Here is a 25,982-nt window from a genome sequence, read left to right on the forward strand (position 1 = left end):
TGCCTGTGACCTGTTTTCGCTACTTTGCTGCCTGGACCTGACCCTGGCCTGTTACCTGTTTATGCTATTTTGAGTTCTGCCTCTACCTGAGTTTTCTACTGTGTCCTCTGGACTATTCTGGTTACCTCCAGTAGTCCTGCATTCTGGGCTCCTTCTACCCTGCTAAAACAGACACTTGCTGGTGTCTGATACTTACAGACGGCCGACCTCACAGGGGTCCGCTTATTGACGCATCATTTATGCCTTGTGGATCCTTGGCGGGTATCGCACCCCACAACTAGGGATTACACTCATGCTTCTAGAGCACACTGCTCCCTGTCACGAATAGATTTTTTTTTGGTGTCCCTCTCTCTTATCCCTCATGTTACCCCTCCATACACAACATTGTTATTTCCGATCACGCCCCTATCACTTTGCGGTTAGGTTTGGGTTCTGTCACGCCGTATACACGTCACTGGCGATTTCCTCACTACCTTATTAACGATGAACAACTGTGAACACGCAGACGACCCGACTTTGTTTTGGGAAACTGCGAAGGTGGTGTTGAGAGGCCATATTATCTCCTGCGCTTCTAATCGCAAGAAGGACTGGAATGATAAATTTACTAGACTTAATCAGGATACGAGTGCAGCGTATTTGGATTATATCCGTGACCCCACTGACGTCACGAAAGCTCGTTATCGCACCACTAAGGATCTTTTGGATACCTTTTTACAGGCTCGAGCTCAGTCCCAGATGGACTATACTTGTGCACAATTTTTTAAATAGGGAAACAAATCGGGTAGCCTGTTAGCAACTATGGCTAAGCCAAAGGTTCCCAGACATAACATCACACACATTAAAACCCCACTCAATAGACTTGAGACGTCGCCTACGATTATTAATAAACTTTTCCAAGATTATTTCTCCACTCTTTATAAAGCCGCTCCGGACGATTTCGATATTGGGATTGGCCTGCCTCGGCGGGCGTCTTTGCCCAAGCTTACCCCAGCCCACAGAGACATCTTGGACGCTCCTATTTTGGAGGCGGAGGTCCTGTCCATCATATCGTCCCTAAACAACAAAAGGGCTCCAGGTCCCGATGGCTACCCAGCCAAATTCTATAAAATCCTTCAGCCGCACATTAAGGGGACACTGACATCGTTGTTTAATTCCATTATTCAGGATAAGCCTAACATTGCTAATTTAACTGCTGCCCGCACTATCTTACTACCTAAGCCGGGTAGAGATGCCACATTAATAACTTCCTACAGACCAATCACTTTAATCAACCAAGACATGAAGATCTTGGAGAAAATCTATGCTGATCGCCTGCAAACCATCTTGCCTTTCATTATCTGCCCTCAGCACCTGGGATTTTTAAGGGGGAGGCACTCGGTACAGGGTATCTGTGCGGCAATTGCAGCTACTCTAGCTTCTCCCTCACTTCACCCCAATTTCTATCCTACCATTTTGAGTTTAGACGCTGAAAAGGCATTTGACCAAGTCTCCTGGTCTCATTTGTTTCGGGTTCTAAAATTCCAACATTTTGGAAAAACTTTTTTGACATTAATTCGGCAGTTATATTGTAATCCCTCCACGGTCATTACGACTAATGGGTTGGATTCTCCCCGGATTATCATGGAACGGGGTGTACGTCAGGGATGTCCCCTTTCACCGCTGCTTTTTAGTTTAGCTTTGGATCCTTTGCTACGGTTGTTTCTCTTATCTCGCGATATCCCGGGTATTGCTGTGGGTCCCCATCAGTTGAAAGCTTATGCATTCGCGGATGGTGTCCTTCTCTATATTACTCACCCGCGTCTTACCATACCGCTTATTTTTGACCAGTTGGATACGTACGGGAAGGTTACAGGGTTTGTCGTTAATAAGGTTAAGTCCCGGGCTTTGTGTCTGCGCCCAGGGGCGTAACTAGACGCCTCAGGGCCCGGGTGCGAGAATCTGTTAGCAGATTGCTGTTAGCTGTTAGCAATCACACTCCTATCATACCAAGTCAGCCAGTACATGCTGGTACAGGGTGCTGGCAGCATCACTACACGAGGGGGGCAGCTGGCCAGGTTTCAGCATGTACTGGCTGACTTGGCATGATAGCTAACAGCAATCACAGTCCCATCATGCCTAGGTTCCAGCACTTACACATCCATGCTATCACACACACACTCATTTATTCATATAATCATTCATTCACAGATTCATTCCCTCAACCACACACACTCATTCAAACACCCTCCCCACCCCCTTACCTGCACTGCAGCTCCTCGATGCCGCTCAGAGACTTCAGCAGGGGGCGCGGCCTCCCTCTGCCTTCTCTGCTCAAGCACAGAGGAAGTAGGATGTCACGTGAACTCCGCTTCCTCTGTGCAGTCCAGAAGACCCTCCCACAAGTAAGTAGCAGGGCTTGAGGTGCGGCTCGCGCAAGATCGGTTGCCCTGGCTGTCGATCTTACGCGGGCCGCACCTCGAGGTCTCGCGGGCCGCATTTGGCCCGCGGGCCGCATGTTGGACGCCCCTGCCTTATTTAAAAAAAAAAAAAAAAAAAAGGAAAAAAGATTTCGGCCGGCCCCTTGGCTTGGGCCCCCCTGCCGCCGGGGCCCGGTCGCAGTCGCGACCCCTGCGACCCCGGTAGTTCCGCCACTGTCTGCGCCCCTTGAGATGCCCCCCCGGGCATGCCTAATCTGGGAATACAGTGGGGATCAAAGTCGCTCTTATATCTGGGGGTGAAGATACCCGATTCACCTCTATAACTTTAATTATAAACCTATGGTTCGGAAGATCGCAAGGGAATTGCAGGGTTGGAAATAATTGCCGCTCTCTTTTTCTGGGAGTATAGCCCTTCTTAAGATGGTGACATTCCCCAAATTGCTATATCTCTTTCAGTCTTTGCTTCTTTTTCTTAAACGAGTGGATGAGACACTTCTAAATACTTTATTTCGACGTTTTATTTGGAATAACAAAAAGCCCAAAATCGCGACCTTTGGTTTGCAACGTGAACAATCAAAATTAGGTCTTAACCTCCCTCTCATTTGGGATTATAATGTTGCGGCCTTATATCGATATGCGGTGGACTGGATCTCTTGCTCCACCACTTACACAGATTTTAAGTTGGATCAGTGTTTTAGCCCCTCTGTTGCTCTCCAGGCCCTTCTCCATACACCCTCCACTCAACTTCCACCACATGTTAGAGACAATCCTTTGCTTTACTCCACTATCCTGGAAGTTGGTCAGACTACGCTTGGGTCTCCAATGGCGATACTCTTTATTCCAGTGTTTTCTTCAAAACCCGATTTTTCAGAATGGACAGGCATCCAGCGTTTTTCGAGTCTGGGCGACACAGGGGATTCGCACTATTGCCCCCTTTTTGCACCATTCCTCCAGGACGCTTCTGCCCTTGATATCTTGCGTCTATTACCATACCTTGGTTCGCACACTTGAGTTTAGTCAGGTCGCAGTTGGGCCCTCTCACACTGCCGGACTGGACCAGTCCCCTTGATGGACAGGTTAGGCAACCTTCTTCTACTCCGACGTCTACGAAGTTTATCTATAAACTGATACACGCCATACCTCACCATGACTATTTACCGAAAGGTTTACTAGTGTGGTCCACACGTTTTCCTGATGTCACGGGTGACGATCTACTCCAAAGCACACTGACCACCTGTAAACTATTACCAGCTAGCTCCTACCTAGACATGCAACTTAAGATAGCGCATCAGGCCTACTTATCCCCCCATAGACAATTTTTAATCGGCATAATACCAGTGGACGCTTGCCCAAAATGTGGTTTTGCAGGTGCTGACCTGTTTCATAATTTTTGGGTTTGCCCTCTAATTCGTGTCTTCTGGACTACTATTCAAACCTTTTTGAGGCAGTTATCAACTGATGCTTATTGTATTGACCCGGCTGCGGCCATTCATGGCCTCGTTAGGATGGGGGGGTCCAGAGATGTGACATTAATTAGAATAATTTTGGCAGTGGCTAGGAAATCTATTTTGCACCATTGGATACAGGCGTCCCCACCATCTCTGTCCCTAGTTCATACTAAATTGTTGTATTTGCTTCGAATGGACTGGTTGGATGCTTCCCTTAATAAAGACAAAGGTACTAAACATTTTTTTACGAAATGGGAAACATTTATTAAAACGTTGGATGAACCCCTTAAGACACAAATTATACATACTTTTGAGGATAACTCATGGTTCAATGCCCGCTTACTTCGAGGCGCTTCCCCTTGCGCCTGAGTTGTTACTATGTTTGACTGGACAACTGACGAACAACATGTATATACATATATATATGCTTTTTTTTTTTTTCTTTTCTTTTTTTTTTTTCCTTTGCCATGGGTTTAAATGGTTGTTGGGGGGTTGGTTGGGTTTTGTGGGGGGACTTGTTTTCGTTTTTGTTTTTCTTTTTATGTTATTGTGTCACTTGTCTCCCTTATCTGGGATTGTGTACTGTTCCTTAATGTCTCTTTGACAGTAGCTGTGATGTTCTGTTACAATGTTTTTGTTCAAAAATTAATAAAAAGAGTTTAAAAAAAAACAAAAAAACCCCCCAAGATATTAATAATTTCTATATAAAAATCAAAGGTTCTAAGAAATAGTTTACATTCATTTAGTGTTAAATTCTAAATTTGACTATAGGTTTTAATACAAGTTAAACAGTTTTTGGTTTCAATGAATAGGAATGACTCATAAAAGTATTGGAGAAAGAGTAGTCTGAATTGGGTTGGGAAACTCTTACCTGCTTCCTCTTAATCATTGGACTTGAAATTGCTAGCCATGAGCCACTTTCAAATCTGCAGCCCAAGCATCCATAGTCAACTTCACCAGATTTGGTAACTATGTCTTGTGCATTCCAAGAGCAGCCAGATGGTTGATGGGAACTCACTTGCTTGGATCAAGCAATGCCCTGTGAGGGTAGCTAAGGGCTCTTGTCTCAGACCTTCCCCAAGGTCAATTTCAATGAGTAACCAATGCACTCAGCTAGGAACCTCAGCACTAAGCTTTTCTCCATGTTTGTTGTAGACGTTCTACCATCTATATAAACCCCAGTAATGTTCTTGAATTCTAACATAGGGTGACACAACTGCTCCCCTACCAAAGGCATCCAAAAGTGTATTTTACGTACCTTGGTTAAGCTGCCAATAAACATTCAAATGCACTCGAGGACATTAATTCTGTCGAACTTGCAAACTCTTTTTTTCTATTTATTTGGGTTTTTTTTTTTGTATTAAATTGTTAGACGAAAGGATCATGGGAATATATTTTATTTGAATAAATGCAAATGAGCACACTAGCATATATGGCTAATGCTGCAGAATGCTGCCCTCTGTTGGTTAGATACATTAAGTAGCATAATAACTTTGGATTTCAAGCATTTGGAACAATGCTACTCAATGTATAACCAATAGAGGGCAGCATTCTGTGCGAACATATATTAGCCATATATGTCAGTGTTCTCATTTGCATTTATTCAAATAAAATATATTCCCATGATCCTTTCGTCTAACAGTTTAATACAAAAAAACCCCCAAATAAATAGAAAAAAAGAGTTTGCAAGTTCGACAGAATTAATGTCCGCGAGTGCGGACATTTAACTGTTGCAGCGGGGAGACCAGCGGATCATGGGAATATATTTTATTTAAATAATTAATAAATGAAAATGAACACACTACCACCTATGGCTAATATATCTTCGGACAGAATGCTGCCCTCTGTTGGTTTTACATTGAGTAGCATAATATTCTGCCCGAGACTATATTAGCTATATATGGTAGTGTGCTCATTGGTCGTCAGCAGGAGGCCCCCTGCTGGTGACCAATAGAGTTGCTTATACGCACATTTAAACTACTGGCGCCAGAGATGCTGCAGTACGCGTTAACCCTGTATTAACCCCTTAACCGGAAAAAAAGAAGAAAAAACAAACACGAAGAATGTCCACGAATATTCGCCCGAAGAGAAGGCAGGAACGGGTGAATATTCGCGGAATACAAAGATTTTTTTTTTTGACGAAGACAAAGAGCCCCCTGGTGCCCATGTCTAGTTTAGATTAATTTAGTGTTAAATTCTAAATTCGACTATAGTTTTAATACAAGTTAAACAGTTTTTGGTTTCAATGAATAGGAACGACTTATGAAAGTATTGGAGAAAGAGTAGTCTGAATTGGGTAGGGAAACTCTTACCTGCTTCCTCTTAGTCATTGGACTTGAAATTGCTAGCCAAATGAAAGGGTGGTGAGTCCCGTCGGAGTAACTCTTTAAGAGGACAGAAACGGTCAGGGAGGAGAATGTGGTAAAGCCTAAGAGTTGTCTGATGTAGCGGTGTCAGAGTCGCTATGAGTTCATTACTGAGATGTCTGTTAAGATCCTGATTGTGAGTCAGTGAAAAATGTGGACCAGGTATGGAGGTAAGCCCTGTGTTCACAGCGATACGCTTGAGAACCTTTAGCGTTGCCGAAATGGTGGGATGCGTATGTAAAGTAAGCCCCTTAAATTTCTCTGGCAGCCAAGGAGCGGCAGAAATGTGGTTAAGAAAAAAGGAGTACTCCATGGATATCCAAAGTTTGGGTGCCTCCACTGACCACTCCAGCACTCTCCGCAAATGGGCCGCCATCCAATACCACTCAATGTTCGGAAAGCCTAGGTCTGGTTAAATGGGCAAACGATAATCAAGGTTTACTACCACCCCACACATAATTCATGAAGACTCTATGACACGCCCTTTAGAAGGACCGGGCAGGAAAATCGGTAAACATTGGAAGAGGTATAAAAGATCATCAATCACTGAGGATAGCAATGTCGTATAGTTAAGTTGTCGAATTAGGGAAAGATCAGCAGGGATCCATAGGCCGAGATAGTGAAAGGCAGAATCTTGCCATTTAAAGGGAAAAGTTCGAATCATGTCGGTCTTTAGGTCAGTCGATAGGCAAATTAATTTGGTAGTTGGAAAGGGTTTTTAAATGGTTTAATTCCATAATAACCTGCAGGAGCGAAGTGAGTGGCTGGGTGAGCAAGCATAGCATGTCGTCAGCGTAGATTGCGATTTTGTGTGTGGAGCCTGCAATTGTAATGCCTGTGATAGAGACATTGTCTCTCAGTGCTTGGGCTAACAGTTCCATAATTAAGAAGAACAGTAATGGGGATAATGGGCAACCTTGGCGGGTACCATTGCTTACAGATAGTTTGTCTGAAAGGATGCCATTGATTTTTATCTGAGCTGAGGGGTCAGTATATAACGCTTTGACCTGGTTCATAAAATTCTCCCCGATGCCGAGAGTCTGTAAAACCCGAAATAGAAAGGGCCACGCCACCCTATCAAACGCCTTTTCGGCATCCATAAACTGATTAGCATGTGTAATGATCTTTAGTATCCGGATGGAATTGTCTCTGGCCTCCCTCCCTGGAACGAAACCGACCTGATCCTTATGTATTAATGATGGTATATAAAGCTGCAAACAAAGTGCCATCACTTTGGCCAAAAGCTTCAAGTCTGTATTTATTAGAGATATTGGGCGGTAGTTAGCGCATGATTCCACATCTCTGTTAGGTTTAGGTATCACCGAAATGTGAGCTAGATGTGTGTCGCCCCGTTGGCTAAAGAGTTAAATGAAGTCACTAGATGAGGGCCCAAGACTGCGAAGAATTTACTATAGTAGACGTCAGGTCCCGGACTCTTGCCCTTAGGAGTTAATTTTAAAGCTTCTAAAATTTCATCACCCGTTATCGGGGCGTTCAAGGCGAGTTTGGCTTCAGGACCTAGTCGGCGTGGGAGGTATTTGGCCAAATATGCATCAAATTGGTCCAAGAATTTGGGGTCAGTGTCACCTTGTGGGGTTAAATTATAAAGTGCTGAATAGTAAGAGTGGAAACATCGGGAAATGGCATGGGATTCGTAGTGGGAAGAGCCATCCGAGGTCTTAATTTTAGGTATGTATGAAGAGGCTCTTTGGGTGCGAAGAGCTCTCGCTAGTAATTTGCCTGGTTTGTCACCCAGTTCGTGAAACATCTTTTTGGTCAGTAAGAAGTGTCGTTTAGTGGTGTTATCAAAGAGGGAGGCCAGCTGATCCCTGAGGGTGTGTAGTTGGGGCAGGATTTCCGGTGCCAGGGTCAGTTTGTGTGATCGTTCGAGTTGATCGCCAGCACATTGGCGAGTTTCAGTTTTTTGAGAGTGGAACCTATTCATATGAAGTAGCCTTGTATTACCGGTTTATGTGCTTCCCATACAACTGGGAAGGCTAAGTCACCAGTTACATTATTTGCAAAATAGTTACTTAATTGTGTCCACAAGTCCTCCACATGGGAAGGATTGCCAAGGATATTCTCATTCAGTCTCCAGCACCACTGCTTGTTCGTGAGGTGTGTAAGTTTGAGCGTAAAGTGTATCAGTGCATGATCGCTGATAGACTGAATCCCTATATCTGAGTCATGTAAATGTAGTAATTGATGGTGGGAGAGAAATAAGCTGTCAATTCTCGTGTAACTAATATGGACAGGTGAGTAACAAGTGTAGTCTTTGGTGGAGGGGTGTTGCGATCTCCAGGTATCCACCAATTGATAGAGGAGTCTCCAGGTATCCACCAATTGATGGAGGAGTCGCTTGACTTTTTTAATGCTGGAAAATGGGATATGCGATCTCTGGGATGAAGAGTCCCGAAGTGGATCTAAGATCATATTAAGATCCCCCCAAAGATATTAATGCCCTCCTGAAAACCACCAAATTTGCTGATCATATGGCATAGAAAAGAGGCCTGGGATCGATTGGGTGAGTAGACATTGCCCAGGGACACCTTCAGGGCACCTATATAACATTTTATGAAAATGGCCCTACCGTCAGGGTCCCTCCAGATATCCAACAGTCTAAATGGGATGGATTTGTGTACGACTATCGCAACTCCTTTAGTCTTGGAATCCGGGGCGCTAGCATAGAATGCGTGCGCATAGTGTCTATTGGTAAGCTTAAATTCGTTGGTTGATTTGAAGTGCGTTTCCTGTAGAAATCCAATGTGCGTTTTATGTGATTGTAATATACGTAGTAATTTAGACCGTTGTTGCGGTTTGTTTAAACCTCTGACATTTAAATAGGTGATCTTGATCCTGTCAAGTGTCATGGCAAGGACATCCAGAAAGACCCTTGAAAGTGTGCAGCACCCTCGGAGCGGAAATAAGAGGGTCTAACAAATAAAACTGTACAACCATAAACATAACAAAAGAACAAGAAAACGAGCATATACAATGACTCTAGATGCCGCGGCAGGGGTGTTCCCTAAAGAATCGTTAATATGGTGGAGGGGCAGACTAAAATATGGAACACGAGTAGTTGCCCAACCACGCCCTTAGAAGGGAAAAATATAACAGGGACTACCAAAGTGGTGCAGGAAAAAGTACGTCAAATAAAACAAAATAAAACAGTAAGATACCGAATTCCAGTTGTTCGTGACGGGATAAAGGTAGACCCATCTATTGGGAGACGTGTATGTCGTGTACCGTCCTCCATTTCGGGAAACACGATGTGGTCCCCTTCTCACGAGGCATCCTGATTCTTCTGCCGCTTCCTACGTTGGGGTCTCGGCGACCAGGTTTTCGATGGGTCTGTCAGATTCATGGGTGTAGAGAAGGTGGGTTCCCAGTCTGTGATTTTGCAGTGTGGCAGTTCTAGGGCTTCTGTAAAAGGTTGGCGGATCAGGTGTGTGGACGTGCCCCTCCGGACAATTAAAGCGAAAGGGAATCCCCACTGGTAGGGTATGTGGGCCTCACGCAGGGCCTGAGTAACAGGTCGTAGGAGGCTCTGTGCCTGCAACGTTAGCGGAGAGAGATCTTGGAAGATGGTGATGGGATTTGATTCCCAGGAGAGAGAAGCGGTGTCTCTGTAGAGTCGCATAATTTCTTCTTTGAGGGGGTAATTTTGCATGGAACAGATGACATCTCTGGGTGGGGAGGATCCGGTAGGTTTCTGCCTAAGGGCTCTGTGTGCTCTATCAAACAGAATGGCCGTATCCGGTGGACGTTAAGTATCGTTTGTAACGTGGGTATCAATTTGGTGTGGGGCATCGATTCCGGTATGCCCCGCACTCGTAAATTATTGCGGTGTCCTCTGTTGTTCAAGTCCTCCAACTTCCTCGCGAGTTGTATAAGTGTATCAGATTGAACTTTCAGTTGATTCGTGAGTAGGTCAACTGTGTTGCATATTTTAGGTTGTTCGTCTTCTAGCACGACCACACGGTCCCCAATATGGCGTATGTCATTTTATATTTCCGCCAAACTCACATGGATCCCCTGTGTAGCTCTGGCTATAATAGCAGTTATATCATCTTTTGTAGATAAAGAGTCAATCTTTTCCTGCCGTTGCTGATTTGGCGAGCGTGGAAAGGATGGCTGCAGATCTCGGGAGTCATCTGCGTCCACATCGCTGAGAGCGCTTGCTGGCGAGGAAGGAGCCCCATGAGGGGAATCGCGGGAGTCGTGAGCCGAAGATGCCACGAAGTAAGAGCGCACCGAGGTAAGTGTCAGTTTTTCTTTCGACCCCGACGGTTTTGGGGGTGTTGCTGGATCTATTTTATTTTTTGCCCATGATGGTGTGTAGCCGGTGAACTGAACCATAAAACGGGGCTAGCTGTGCCAGAGCTCTGGACTTAAGTGTCCATCTTGGTTGCGGGTTGGTCGCGTATACCTCAATGGAATGTTAAGGTTAGAAGGTTTGAATTTGCATAATTGCATATTTTAAAGAGGCTTAGTGTCTGTGAATATATTGGATTTAGACTACTGTTCAGAATTCTTTTTTCCCTTTTAAAAACAAAGTATTAAGAATGCAATATAAAAATCAAAGGTTTAGAAAAAATCAAAACTAAAAATTGTTTAGATTCATTTAGTGTTAAATTCTAAATTCAACTATAGGTTTTACAAATTAAACTGTTTTTGGTTTCAATGAATAGGAACGACTCATAAAAGTATTGGAGAAAGAGTAGTCTGAATTGGGTTGGGAAACTCTTACCTGCTTCCTCTTAATCATTGGACTTGAAATTGCTAGCCATGAGCTACTTTCAAATCTGCAGCCCAAGCATCCATAGTGAACTTCACCAGATTTGGTGACTATGTCTTGTGCATTCCAAGAGCAGCCAGATGGTTGATGAGAACTCGCTTGCTTGGATCAAGCAATGCCCTGTGAGGGCAGCCAAGGGCTCTTGTCTCCAAGGTCAATTTCAATGAGTAACCAATGTACTCAGCTAGGAACCTCAGCACTAAGCATTTCTTCATGTTTGTTGTAGACATCCTACCAACATAGGGTGACACAACTGCTCCCCCTACCAAAGGCAACCAAAAGTGTATTTTACGTACCTTGATCAAGCTGCCAATAAACATTCAAATGCACTCGCGGACATTAATTCTGTCGAACTTGCAAACTCTCTTTTTCTATTTATTTATTTTTTTTTAATTAAACTGTTAGATGAAAGGATCATGGGAAAATATTTTATTTGAATAAATGCAAATGAGCAAACTAGCATATATGGCTAATATATGTTCGGACAGAATGCTGCCCTCTGTTGGTTAGATACATTAAGTAGCATAATAACTTTGGATTTCAAGCATATGGAACAATGCTACTCAATGTATAACCAATAGAGGGCAGCATTCTGTCCGAACATATATTAGCCATATGTGGCAGTGTGCTCATTTGCATTTATTCAAATAAAATTTATTCCCATGATCCTTTCGTCTAACAGTTTAATACAAACCCCCCCCCCAAATAAATAGAAAAAAAGAGTTTGCAAGTTCGACAGAATTAATGTTCGCGAGTGCGGGCATTTAACTGTTGCAGCGGGGAGACCAGCGGATGGGAATATATTTTATTTAAATAATTAATAAATGAAATTGAACACACTACCACATATGGCTAATACCGTATTTGCTCGATTATAAGACGACCCCCCCCAAAATCTGAATATTAATTAATGAAAAAAAGAAAAAGCCTGAATATAAGAAGACCCTATAGGAAAAAAGTTTTACCAGTAAATGTTAATTCATGTAAACTATGTGAACAATTGTTTTTTAATAAAAGCTATGATTGAGAAAAATATGTTGGTTTTGTTTTTATTTCCTTTTTTCAACCTGCCCCCCCAGTTATGCACATCTGCCCCCAGGCTTGCCACTCTGCCCCAGAAATGCCTTATACCCCTCTGGCATTTTGGGGGTTAAAAGGCATATTATGGGGCAGAGTGGCATATAGGGAGGTATAAGGCATTTCAGGAGGCAGAGTGGCGCATAGAGGGTTAAAAGGCATTTCTGGAGGCAGAGTGGCATTAAGGGCGTTAAAAGGAATTTCACGGAGCACTCTGCCTCCAGAAATGCCTTATGCCCCCACCCATTTAACACTCCATCCCCCTCCCTCCTCCAAACTTACCGGTGCTTCTGAGTCCCCGGTGCTTAGTCCGGGCAGCATGTAGAGCTCTACGCGCTTGAGCGGAGGTTGTCTACGTGAATCGCGTAGAACTCTACTCGCTGCCCGGACTAAGCACCGGGGACTCAGAAGCACCGGTAAGTTGGGGGTGCATAACACAGGAGGAAGATCCAGGTCCCCTGCATCGCTGCGGGGGATCTGGATCTTAGTCTCATAGTCAGACCTATTTGAGGTCTGATTATAAGACTACCTCGATTATAAGACGAGGGGTATTTTTCAGAGCATTAGCTCTAGAAAAAACCTTGTCTTATAATCGGGCAAATACAGTATATCTTCAGGACAGAATGCTGCCCTCTGTTGGTTTTACATTGAGTAGCATAATATTCTGCCCGAGACTATATTAGCTATATATGGTAGTGTGCTAATTGGTCTTCAGCAGGAGGCCCCCTGCTGGTGACCAATAGAGTTGCTCATACGCACATTTAAACTACTGGCGCCAGAGCTGCTGCAGAACGCGTTAACCCCGTATTAACCCCTTAACTGGAAAAAAAGAAGAAAAAACGAACACGAAGAATGTTCACGAATATTCGCCCGGGTGAATATTCCCGGAATACGAAGATTTTTTTTTTTAATGAAGACGAAGAGCCCCCTGGTGCCCAAGTCTAGTTTTGATTCATTTAGTGTTAAATTCTAAATTCGACTATAGGTTTTAATACAAGTTAAACAGTTTTTGGTTTCAATGAATAGGAACGACTCATAAAAGTATTGGAGAAAGAGTAGTCTGAATTGGGTTGGGAAACTCTTACCTGCTTCCTCTTAGTCATTGGACTTGAAATTGCTAGCCATGAGCCACTTTCAAATCTGCAGCCCAAATCATCAGATTTGGTGACTATGTCTTGTGCATTCCAAGAGCAGCCAGATGGTTGATGGGAACTCACTGGCTTGGATCAAGCAATGCCCTGTGAGGGCAGCAAAGGGCTCTTGTCTCAGACCTTCCCCAAGGTCAATTTCAATGAGTAACCAATAGCACTCAGCTAGGAACCTCAGCACTAATCTTTTCTCCACATTTGTTGTAGAAAAATCTATATGAACCCCAGGAATGTTCTTGAATTCTAACATAGGGTGACACAACTGCTCCCCTACCAAAGGCAACCAAAAGTGTATTTTACGTACCTTGATCAAGTTGCCAATAAACATTCAAATGCGTATACTTGTTTTCATTAGATTTTGCAAGCCTAAAACTATGGAATGGTAAGGTTAGATTGTTTTCATTTGCATAATTGCATATTTTAAAGAGGCTTAGTGGTGGTGTCATTAAAACTGGCAGCTGGGTGGGCAGGAGTGCCTTTACATTTTTGTAAGGGTCAGAAACCTATATTGCATCCTAGTGGGTTTTTTTTTGTTTGTTTTTTTTTGTTTTTGTTTTTAAACCTTGTTTTAATATTTTTGTTATCTGTATAAATACCCTTTACAAAATAATACAGTTTCTTTCATAAGGTCTTTAGATGGAAGGCAAAACCTAAATTCAGAACAAATAAATGAGAAGAACTCTGGTTTGTTCCACAATTAATATATAGTTGTTTGAGGAAGGGAGTAGTATTTTTAAAAAAACCAAAAGTACAAAGTCATATTTTTTTGTCTCTCACTCACTGTTGCATAAGCTATTTTATCACCACACTCGGGAAGCTGAGCCGAGATTATTTAAATATTAATCCTTCAATTATAAATCACAAAAGTTCTACTGTAGTGACTCACTAACGGTGGCATCAAAATAGTTCTTATTATTGTTCTTATGAAAGTTACAGAATTTCCGAAGATAAAAATATGAATTCAACATAATGAAGGCATGCAATTCAGCTGTGACATACCAGTAAAAAAGCACTAATTAAGATGCTCAGGTATTATTAGATAAGAGTAGAATTTAAGGTGCTAGCACAAAAACGTGTGACGCTGAGAATTCCCCCATTCACCCTATAAGTGCCTCGGCCTATTAACCACTGGTATTATATGCAATGAGGGCTTCTGTGTTTTTATCAACTTGGTTTTAGCTGGGTTGCAGGAAAACAGCATCACACTTTATCGCAAACCTTAGCACGATCAAGATTGTCTCTAATATGAAGTCAACAGTGTATGTCACCATTGAAAGCAATAACTGATTTGAACATACTGAGTTACCTGAAGTACCACCAGTAGAGTATGAACATATCTGTGAACTTTTTGACTCCAGCTACTTGGAACTTCTTTTGCAGGATATGGGTAGGAGGTCCAGCTTATTCTCAATTTTTATTTTTTTTATTTTTTTTAATGTTGTCAACATATTATTATAAGAATAAGAAAGTCGTGTAATTATGTGTCATAAGAATGTAAATAGTGTCGTTTTTTTAAATCAAAAAGTGCAACGTGCACAACAAACTGTAACAAAATAGAGAATTTTACCTGTATTTCTATCTGTTAATCAAATCTCACCTCTTGACCAATCCTCGATGCACATCAGTTTTCACGTATCCAGTGTCTTGTCCGCTCCAATTTGTGATAATGAATTATTCGTTTTAACTATAGTAAATAGTGTAATCCAAGGGTGTCCAAGTTTTTTCTGCAGTGGGCCACTTCATCAGAATTGTATACGTGCGAGGGCACTCATTTTTCGCTGTGAGAAAATATGGCCTTTAATAAAATATGCAGATTAAAAAAACCTTTACTTTTCCTCTCACTGATTTCTGGGCCTAGAAAGTGTTGTGACTACAAATTCAGGATAATTAAAAATGAAATAGTTCTATTTATTCTAGGGATGCACCGAAATGAAACTTCTGGACCAAAACATTCACTTAGCCAAAACCAAAAATGACCCCCCACCTTTAAAAATAATACTAAAAACTCACATTTTTTATAAAAGTAATTAACACACCACAATTGGACAAAAAATTTAGCAATATAACAGCAATCACACTCCTATCATACCCAGGCAGGCAACCAGTAAATGCTGGTACCTAGGCAGGATGGGACTGTGCTTGCTGTGATTGCTGTTAGCAATCATACTCCTATCATGCCAAGTCAGCCAGTACATGCTGGTACAGGGTGGCTGTAAGTGATGTGCAGACCCCATACTGCTGGCAGCATCAATACACAAGGTGGGCAGCTAGCTAAGTTTCAGCATGTACTGGCTGACCTGGCATGATAGGAGTGTGATTGCTAACAGCAATCACAGTCCCATCATGCCTAGGTTCCAGCACTTACACATCCATGATATCACACACACACTCATTCATTCATATACTCATTCATTCATATACTCATTCATTCACAGATTAATTCCCTCAATCACGCATACTCATTCAAACACCCTCCCCACCCCCTTACCTGCACTGCAGCTCATCGATGCCGCTCACAGACTTCAGCAGGGGGCGCGGCCTCCCTCTGCGTTCTCTGGTACTGCACAGAGGAAGAAGGACTGGAGCAGAGTCATGTGATGTCACGTGAACTCTGCTGGGTTCCGCTTTCTCTTTGCAGTACAAAAGACCCCCCCACTGGTTAGTAGCAGGGCTCTTGTTGTAGCAGGGCTTGACATACGGCCCGCGTAAGATCGGCTGCCCTGGCTGCCGATCTTACGCGGGCCGTACCTCGAGGTCTCGCAGGCCGCATTTGGCCCCTGGTGTAATCTATTGTTTAGGGAAGTGTTTCAGCCATGTATTCCACATGAAGAGCATTCTGTTATTCCTACCTGAGCTCCATGCATATATCTGTTCATTTATGTAATTTTTAGATACAATGTTTATGAAATCTTTAATATCCGGTATAACTGCAGTCTTCCAGAGTTTCGCAAGCAAGGTTCGGTATGCAATGAAAATATGACTTGTCGGGAATTGGACAAGACAGTTCAATTTATCTATACCTATATTCAGTAATGCTGATTCAGGAGTAATTACTATTGGTTTCCCCACTACTATATTAATTAACGTGTTTAAGTCTTCTTTCAATTTATTCAACTTAGGGCAGTTCCAGAAAATATGGATTAGAGACCCCCTTTGACCGCACCCTCTCCAGCATTCGTCCGAACAAGACTCATAATAACAATGTAGTTTCACTGGAGTGTGGTACCATCTTGTTGTCATCTTGTACAACTGTTCTCTGTGATTGGTGCATATAGTGGCCTTCTTAAATAAAGACAATGCTTTACACCATTTATCCAGGGTCAATATCTTGTTCAGGTCAGTTTCCCATTTCTTATGGTGAGGGAGTAGTTCTGGTATCGAGTCACAATTGAAAAATTCATATATTGATTTAAACATTTTTGCAGTAATATCTGTGTAGTTCGGGTTTAACAAGTCAGACAAGTACTGGGGAAGGTGCACTCTGGTAACAGGGTATTTTTCCCAAAGTTTCTCTAAAGACTTATATAAAGACCTATCTTTCTTGGTAAGATTAAATTGTGTTCTAAGGGAGTCAAAATCTATCAATTTGTCATCAACCACAACTTTACTCAATGATGTAATACCTTTATTTGCCCAAGAAGAAATATTTTTGAGACCTGCAAAATGTTTTAGGGAGACAATTCCCAAGTCATGTTCAACGACATTTGTGTTACCACGATCTATCGATGTCTGAGATCTCCAAGCCTCCATAGCTGCACTTACTGTGAGAATACACAACCTGGGCATATCTGTCAATTTAGCTAAATTCAAAATTAGTTGTGACCAATCAGTTATTTGTAGAGTGGCGGATTCAATTTGGACCCATGGTTTTTGTGAGTTACTATTCTGTATCCCGTTCAAGGATTGTTTTAAAAGGTTGGCTCTATAGTAGGCAATAATGTTAGGAATAGCTATGCCTCCATTCTTTACCTTTTTGGTGAGTATTTGTAAGGAAACTCTAGGTTTTAGTTGTCGCCAAATAAACTTTGAAACTTGAGATTGAAATTTTTTCAATATATTAAGAGGGATATGAATCGGTAGCGCTCTAAATTTATATAATAATTTTGGGAGCAGAAGCATCTTATATAGGGCTAGTCGGCTAAACCAACTCCATTCTTGGGTTTGTAGCACGTCAATCTCTTTTTGCAAACTATCCAACAGTTTTGGGAATTTTCTTTTAATCATAGTGAGTTTGTCCGAGGCGATTTCTACACCTAAATAAGTTATGGATTTGGGATTCCAAACATAATTAAAAAAATTTTGTAAATTGAGTTTGGTCAATTTGCTTGTACTTATACTTAGAATATGGGACTTACTTTGGTTTACCTTGTAATAAGATGTGTGGCCAAATCTATCTAATTCCTTCTGGATCTCCGGTATGGATTCCAATGGATTAGAAATTATCATTAGAACATCATCAGCAAATAAACTGATTTTGTGAGTGCCTATTGAGGATCAATGCCCTTAATTTTCTGGTTGTTTCTGACAGCCAAAGGCTCTATAGCTAGGATAAATAACAAGGGGGACAAGGGACATCCCTGTCTAGTTCCATTGGTGATCTGGAAGGTATTAGAAAAAATACCATTACATTGGACACTAGCAGAAGGTCCAGAATATAAAGAGAAGATAGCCTTGATCAAATCATCTGGGATGTCATAGTGTGAGAGAGCGGTTTTTACATAATCCCAGTGTAGTCTATCAAACGCCTTCTCTGCGTCTAAAGAGATAAGCAGAGAAGGCGTCTTTTTGTACTCAGCCCAAGAGACTAGGTCAATGACCCTTCTTGTCCCATCAGAGGACTGTCTGCCCTTGGTGAATCCAACCTGGTCCGGATGGACCAGCACAGGGATCACTTCTTGCAGTCGAGTAGCCAAGATTTGGTTAAGTGGGGTATTAATCAAAAAGTTTGTAGTACTCTGAGGAAAATCCATCAGGGCCTGGTGATTTTCCAGTTTGTAATGATTTTATAGCTGATTCAATTTCTTCTTCCGAAAATGGTGCTTCTAAGGAAGATCGGAGATTTGAAACAATTTTAGGTAGTTGGCGTTCAGCTAAATATTGGGAATACTGCTCGTGAGTAGGTTGAGGGGTTAAAGGGTCGTCTTTCAGGTTATATAATTTTTTGTAATATTCCGCTATTGTGTTAGCTATGTCGATTGGATTTAGCATTTTTTCTTTTGATATGTCATCTACAAGGTGACCTATTCTATGTTGGACCCTTACTCCTTTAGTTTTGTTAGCCATCAGTTTGGTTGGTTTATTAAAGTCGCTGTAATATTTAGCTTCCACCTTTTTAAAAGGTTTTAATGTGATTTTTAAGCATTAGTTCGTGTAGTTTAAGTCTGATATCTGTAAGAGATTGCAATGTATTGTATGAATTATCGAGTTTGTGTTTACTTTCGAGGGTTTCTAATTTTTTCAAAGTTTCCGCAAGTTCTTTTTTATGGAGTTTATTAAACCGAAATGTTTGTTGTAAGATGATGCCCCTGGAAAAGGCCTTATGAGACCTCCATACAGTGACAGGATTGTCTACTGACCAAGCATTAAATTTGAAGAATTCTTCTAAGTTATCTTTTATTACCTTATGTGAATCAGGATTAGATAGGATAAAAGTATTGTTTTTCCAGGAGGGCGTATTACTTGGAAAGGCCACAGTTTTAATTTCAAGAAGTACTGGTGCATGATCTGAAATGTTTTTTATTTTGCAGGAGAATACTTCACTTATGGAGCTAGATTTCAAGAGAAACATATCTATTCTAGCATAGGAGTTATGTCTCTGAGAGAAGTGAGAGAAGTCTCTTTCTGAGGCGTTGCAACAACACCATACATCATATAAGGCGTTATCTTGTAGCCATTTACCTAGAATGATTCATCCTAGTGGTTTTAATGGACTATCTTTGAGTCTAAAGAGTCCTTTGCCGTTAATGGAAATGTAATCCAGGCTTCCAGGGTTGATGGTGTACAGGTAGCAACTTTATGGTTCTGGCTATCTAGTGTCACGGCTAGAGGACCAGCAGTGCAGGAACTTGGTATCATCCACCAGTACAGGAGCAGAGCAGTATACTGGTAGCAGCAGGCAAAAGAGTAGTCGTTACTCGGAGCCGAAGTCAGGAGTAGGCGAGGACAGGATAATCAAAAACAAGCCGGGTCAAACACAGGAGATAGACAGGAACGCCAAAAACAAGCCAAGGTCAGAAGCCAAAATCACAAGGTATTTAATAAGCACAGCCAACACGCACAAGGCACTATCACAGGCAATGAGCTAATGCAACAGCCAGGTTTAAATAGACATACTAATTGCATTTCCCGCCCAGCATGAAACGGAGGCTTGGAACGCACAAGGGTAGTTCCTATAAGAGGCCGCACGGTGGCGCGCGTGTACACAGAACCAGAGTCCATGCAGTCTGTGTTCAGGAAACCTGCCAGTGGCTACAGGCGTCGAGGGGCTTCAGAAGAACGGCGGTTGGGACAGACAGAAGGTAAGTACCCCGCAGTTACATCTAGTTCCTCGCAGGATGTGGACAGGAAGTCCAGCTAATGTTGTGTGACAGACTGCGGTTTTAGGGGGAAATGGGCGGGGAGTGGGACATGTCAGAATGCCGCTCCCATGACTCAGACTTTTCCAGTAGCGACCTGGAGACCCAGAAAAGTGGCATTTCTCCCAGAGTCTCTGGGTAAAACCCAGAGAGTTTCGAGGTATGATATAGGAACATTCCTGCGCAGTCAGTGCCATCAGCCAAAGTTGGACTTTTTCCTGTTGTTTTTTTTAATTTGTTTGAATGGCCCATTTGTTGTTGGCCTACAGAGCTTAAGCTTTCATGATCGTTCCTCTTGGAACACAGGGCCGGACTGGCCCACCAGGATACCGGGAAATTTCCCGGTAGGCCGGTCACTCCGTGGGCCGGTCCGCGACAGACCAACCTTTAAAACAGCCACTGAGCGGCTGCCAGCAGTATTGAAAGCGGCACCTGGGCTCCTCCTTCCGCCACCGGCGCCTAATGATGTTAAGGGGGCTGGCCTGCACACGATGTGCTGCCCAATGGCAGTGCATCAGCACTTCGTCCTACATCTTAAAAGGGGTGGGACGAAGAGCTGAGGCACGGTGCGTGAACACCGGCCCCATTAACTTCATGAATGCCGGCCTCCACCCGCTACCTACACGAGACGTCAGAAGCAGTGCTAAGTCGGGGGGAGTGTTATATGGGGGCTTAAGGCTTCTCTGGAGGCAGAGTGCCCCATGATATTCCTTTTAACCCCTATATGCCACTCTGCCTCTAGAAATGCCTTTTAACCCCTATATTCCACTCTCCCCATCTACCCCTCCCCTTCTTATTATCTACCCCTTCTCACTATGTGCCCCCTCTCCGCCTTCTCACTGCCTACCCCCTTTTCTCACTATGTACCCCCTCTCCCCCTTTCTCACTATCTAACCCCTCTCCCGTTTCTCACTATCTATCCCCTCTGCCACTTCTCACTGCCTTCCCCCTCTGCTCCTTCTCACTGTCTACCACCTCTGCCCTTTCTCACTGCCACCCCTGCCCCTTCTCACTGATTCCCCCCCTCAGCCCCTTCTCACTGCCCCCCCCTCTGCCCTTTCTCAGTGATCCTCCCCTCACCCTCTACCCCCTCTCCCTACTTCCCATTATCTTTACTTACCTTGTTGCCGGAGTCCTGTGGTGGGAGCAGGAGGCGTCTGTCTCCCCGCTCTGCCGTGGTGCACGCTTCACAGCTGAGCGCCAGAATATAACATCATATCCCGGCGCTCGGCATGAAACGCCGGCACCCCGACGGAGTCACAGAGAGTGAGGGGCGCCGAGCAGTTGCTGAAAACTTCACAAGCGACCGCTCGGCGCCCCTGCCCGGAACTTAAATTAAAACATAGGGGTTTTTTGTTTGTTTGTTTTTTAACTTTATTTAACAGGGAGGATGTGCGGCCGCACACCCCTAATGCCGGCCCTGATTGTGTGTCTGGGCATGTTAGTGTGTGTGGGAATGTTAGTGTGGGTGTCTGGTTGTGTGTTAGTGTGTGTGTTAGTGTTGTGTGGCTGGTTGTGTTGGTGTGGCTGAGTGGGTGTGTTATTGTGTGTGTGGGTGTGCGCATGTTAGTGTGGGTGTCTGGTTGTGTGTTACTGTGTGTCTATGTTAGTGTTGTGTGGTTGGTTGTGTTGTTGTGTCTGAGTGGGGTGTGTTAGTGTGGGTGTCTGGCTGTGTGTCAGTGTCTGTCTATGTTGTGTGGTTGCTTGTGTTGTTGTGTCTGAGTGGGGTGTGTTAGTGTGAGTGTCTGGCCCAGAGATCACTGACTGTTATTCTGCATGTCCCTGACCGCAGGGAACTCTTAATGAAGGGTATTTGGAGGCCGTGTGTTACGATGCGTGCAGCAAACAATTAACATGTTCTGTGCGGGATCACATGCTCCGTGCGGATTTAAAGCAACCCTGACATTATTTCTTGTCTCCTCTCCCCAACCTTAAAACCAGAGCCGGGGTCATTCATCGACCACCAGAGACCACAATGTAACCAATGTGATGACTTAATACAGCGCAATTTCCAGAGAAATCTTCGGCTGACGCCACCGGACGCTCTTATGAATGACAAAAATATGGGACATACTAAAACGAATGACAAAATGGAATGCCCATAGACTTTAATGGGGAGGAATGCCCATAGGCTATAATGGGGAGGAATGCCCATAGACTATAATGGGGAGGAATGCCCATAGACTTTAATGGGGAGGAATGCCCATAGACTATAATGGGGAGGAATGCCCATAGACTATAATGGAAGGGAAAAGAATAATTGATTTTGAAATAAAAGCTTAAGAAATAGCATTTAGACCTTTGGCACACATACTCCCCTAGGACACACATGTGATCTAAAACTCAGATTACGTTGGATTATAGCTGTTTTCTATGGAATGACAGGTGAATGACAGTTTTGAGGGAATGCCCATAGGATATAATGGGAGAAAAAATAATACTGTTTTTTTAGAGAAAACCATATGACATATCATATAGATCTTTGGCACACATACTCCCCTAGTACAGACACAGGATCTAAAACTCATATTATGTGGGATTATAGCTGTTTTCTATGGAATGACAGGTGAATGACAGTATTGATGGAATGCCCATAGGATATAATGGGAGAAAAATCAAACCTTTTTTTCAGACAAAACCCTCTGAAAAATCATATAGATCTTTGGCACATATACTCTCCTAGTAAAGATACATGATCTAAAACTCATATTAAGTGGGATTATAGCTGTTTTCTATGAAATGACAGGTGAATGACAGTTTTGAGGGAATGCCCATAGGATATAATGGGAGAAAAAATAATATTCTTTTTTTAGAGAAAACCCTCTGACATATCATATAGATCTTTGTCTTGTATACTCCCCTAGTACAGTTATAGGTTCTAAACCTCATATTAAGTGGAATTATAGCTGTTTTAAATTGGTAACATTTATTTAAGGCTATGATTAACCCGTTAATGACCAGGTTTTTGTTTTTTGGTTTTTTTTACAATGCTTTCCAAAAAAATATCAGATACATTTCCATCTTTTTTCAACTATGATTTCCTGCCAACTCATTCAGTCCATCCCTAAATTTTATATTGAGTTTTTAGAAGACAAGTAGGATCTTCATTTGAAAAAAATATTTTATACATAAACCATTATTTAATATGAAAAAAAAATCTAAAAATAGGAAAAATTCAATTTTTCACAGGTTATTCTATTACAAAATATACATAGCCAGTGCAAAGTAAGAAACACATGTATTTAGGTATTTGCCTTGATTTTGGAAACACCTCATATGGCTGGTATTTATTTTGGTAGTTACTGGGCTAAACTGGGTTACTGGGATATATATAATATTTAACCCACAAAAGTGGCCAGAAAAAGCTATACTGTTGTATAAAGGTATACAGTGCCCTCCACCAACATAGGCACCCTTAGTTTAAACTGAGCTAAAAATGCTGTGAAAATTTGTCTTGTTTAACCCTTTCATCTTTTCTTCAAAGAATACACAGAAATGCTCTGCTATCATGGATATCAAACAATTGCAAACACAACACAGGTTTTTAAAAAAAAAAATAAAAAAAAATGAAATATATGTGTGGCAGAATTATCGACACCCTTTTAGTTAATACTTTGTGCTTACCTCCCTTTGCCAAGATAACAGCTCTGAGTCTTCTATAATGCCGATGAGGTTGGAGAATACATGGCGAGGGATCTCAGATTCCTCCATACAAAATCTCTCCCCATCTGTTAAATTTCAAGGTCGACGCTGGTGGACTGTCCACATGTTTTCTATGGAGTTCAAATCAGGGGACAGCGATGGCCATAGTAGGACCTGGATTTTATCAGCCCCAAAACATTAAAAAAGCTACCACCATATTTAACTGTGGGCATGTGGTCCTTTTCCATATGGCTGCCTCTCTGTGTGCGCTAAACCCACTACTGGTGTTTATTGGCAAGAAAACTCTTCTTTGGTTTCACACGACCATAGAACCCGGTCCTATCTGAAGTTGCAGTAGTGTCCAGCGAACTGAAGCCAGTTGAGTTTGTTTTTGGATTAGAGTAGAAACTTTTTTCTTCAAACCTTCCAAACAACTTGAGGTGATGTAGGTGACGTTGGATTGTAGTTTTGAAGATTTTCTGACCCCAAGACGCAATTTATTTCTGAAATTCTTCAGCTGTGATCCTTGGAGATTTTTTTTGCGACTAGAACCATCCTCTTCACAGTGCTTTGAGACAATATAGACACACATACTCTTCCTTCCAGGTTAATTCATAACATTTCCAGTTGACTGGAACTCCTTAATTATTTCACTGGTGGTGGAAGTAGGCATTTTCAGTGCTTTTGCCATTTTCTTAAAGCCACTTATAGAAAGTGACGGCAGATAACAACCATTCGCCTCATCCAGTCTGCCCAACATCTTAAAACTTTCCTTAGTACCTGGCCTTATCTTATATCTAGCTTAACCTTATGCCTATCCTATGCTTTCTTAAACACCTTCTCTGTATTAACATCTACCACTTCTGATGGAAGGCTCTTCCATGAAGTCACTACCCTTTCAGTTAAGAAATATTTTCTGATGTTTCTCCTTTTAAATCAACTCCCTTTAAGTATTTAAAAACTTAAATCATATCCTCTGAAATAATTACCCCTAAATCCCTTTCCTCACACGTTGAGGTTAGGACCGTATCAAATATTCTATACTCTGCCCTTGGGTTGTTTTGCACTGGTGCATTACTTTGCATTTATCAATGCCACAGCTCTGACCATTTTTTCTGTTTATCTAAATCATTTGCCATTTGGTTTATCCCTCCAGGAACATCGACCCTGTTGCAAACTTTTGTCATCTGCAAAAAGACATCCCTTTCCATCCACAATATCACTAATAAAAAATATTTCCCATTTTGTGAAGCTCAACAATCTTTTGCCCCACATCACTGCCATATTTTTTGGTTTTACCCATTATGATCAATGACTAAGGGAATTTGGCCTATGTGTTACCTAATATTTATACCCCTGTGAAACAGGAAGTCATGGTTGAACAACTTCCTATTCCAAGTCACCCAAATGTACTAAAAAATTTAAACTATCAATGGAAACCTACGTCAAGACAAATTTCCACAGCATTTTTTGCTCATATTTACAAAGGGTGTCCATATTAGTGAAGGGCACTGAATACCTTTATACAGCAGTATAGCTTTTTCTATACTTTTGGGGCCCAACTATAATATATATATATATGTTTGAAAACAGTGATGCACATCTTTCATATTTTGCCCAGTAACTACCAAAATAAATATAAATACCAGGCATAGGAGGTGTTTCCAAAATCAAAGTAAATACCTAAATTAAGTTAGATTTTTTATTCTACTTACTTTACACTGGCTATGTATATTTTTTAATAGAAGCAACTGTGAAAAGAATGGTAATTTCTTCGCATTTTTTAGAATTTGTTTTCAATATTAAATGGTTTGTGTATATAAGATCCTACTTGTCCTCTAAAAACTCAATATATAATTTGTGGGGATGCACTGAATGAGTTGGTAGGAAATTATAGATGAAGAAAGATGGAAATTTATCTGGTAGTTTTTTGGAAAGCATTGTAAAATAAACGCTGGGGTTAATCACATCCTTTAAAGAAATCTTACCAATTTAATTATGTATTATGCTGGGCTAATTTGGAAATGTTTTAACAGCAGAATAAGTCTAGTTTGGTCCAGTTTAACACAGGTCTAAATCAGCATATTGAAATATCCAGCTCTATTCAGTGGTTTAAATTAATCCATCTCAGCTCATTGAATACCATAGACGGAAATACAACCTATTTAGTAAAAAAAAAAACCAATAACTGATTTCTCTCACATAATTGGATAGAACCCACTATCTCAGTTTATTTTAGTTAATAAATATCACTTTAAGCCACATTATAACATTTAAACCATTTATCTAATTTACTAGGGCAATGTTTACTTTATTCGAAGTTGCTTCCTATTGCCTGTAAGTATGAGATGGTTTACTTTAGTTAGTGGTGAGAAATGCAGAATTTGCTTTTGATAGTCATAGATTCCATGAAGGAAAAAGAAAGAGCAAAAGAAAATTGTGACATATTATTGTCTATTGCAGCTGCTTGTTACCAACTGGCAAACTTATGTTTTATCAGAGAAGAGTGGA

The 25,982-nt window shown here is 41.9% G+C and overlaps 3 pseudogenes; all 3 read right to left on the reverse strand.

Annotated features, from left to right (window-relative positions):
* Positions 1-4,697: 4,697 nt before the first annotated feature.
* On the reverse strand, positions 4,698-5,007 carry LOC149276659 (Nuclear RNase P; annotated as a pseudogene).
* Positions 5,008-10,942: 5,935 nt separating this feature from the next.
* On the reverse strand, positions 10,943-11,242 carry LOC149276660 (Nuclear RNase P; annotated as a pseudogene).
* Positions 11,243-13,152: 1,910 nt separating this feature from the next.
* Positions 13,153-13,448, reverse strand: LOC149276661 (Nuclear RNase P; annotated as a pseudogene).
* Positions 13,449-25,982: the final 12,534 nt, after the last annotated feature.

This window comes from Sceloporus occidentalis, unplaced genomic scaffold (genome assembly GCF_023333645.1).
Source record: "Sceloporus occidentalis isolate IW3139 unplaced genomic scaffold, rSceOcc1.0.p SCAF_232, whole genome shotgun sequence".
In the NCBI taxonomy this organism is placed as follows: Eukaryota; Metazoa; Chordata; class Lepidosauria; order Squamata; family Phrynosomatidae; genus Sceloporus; species Sceloporus occidentalis.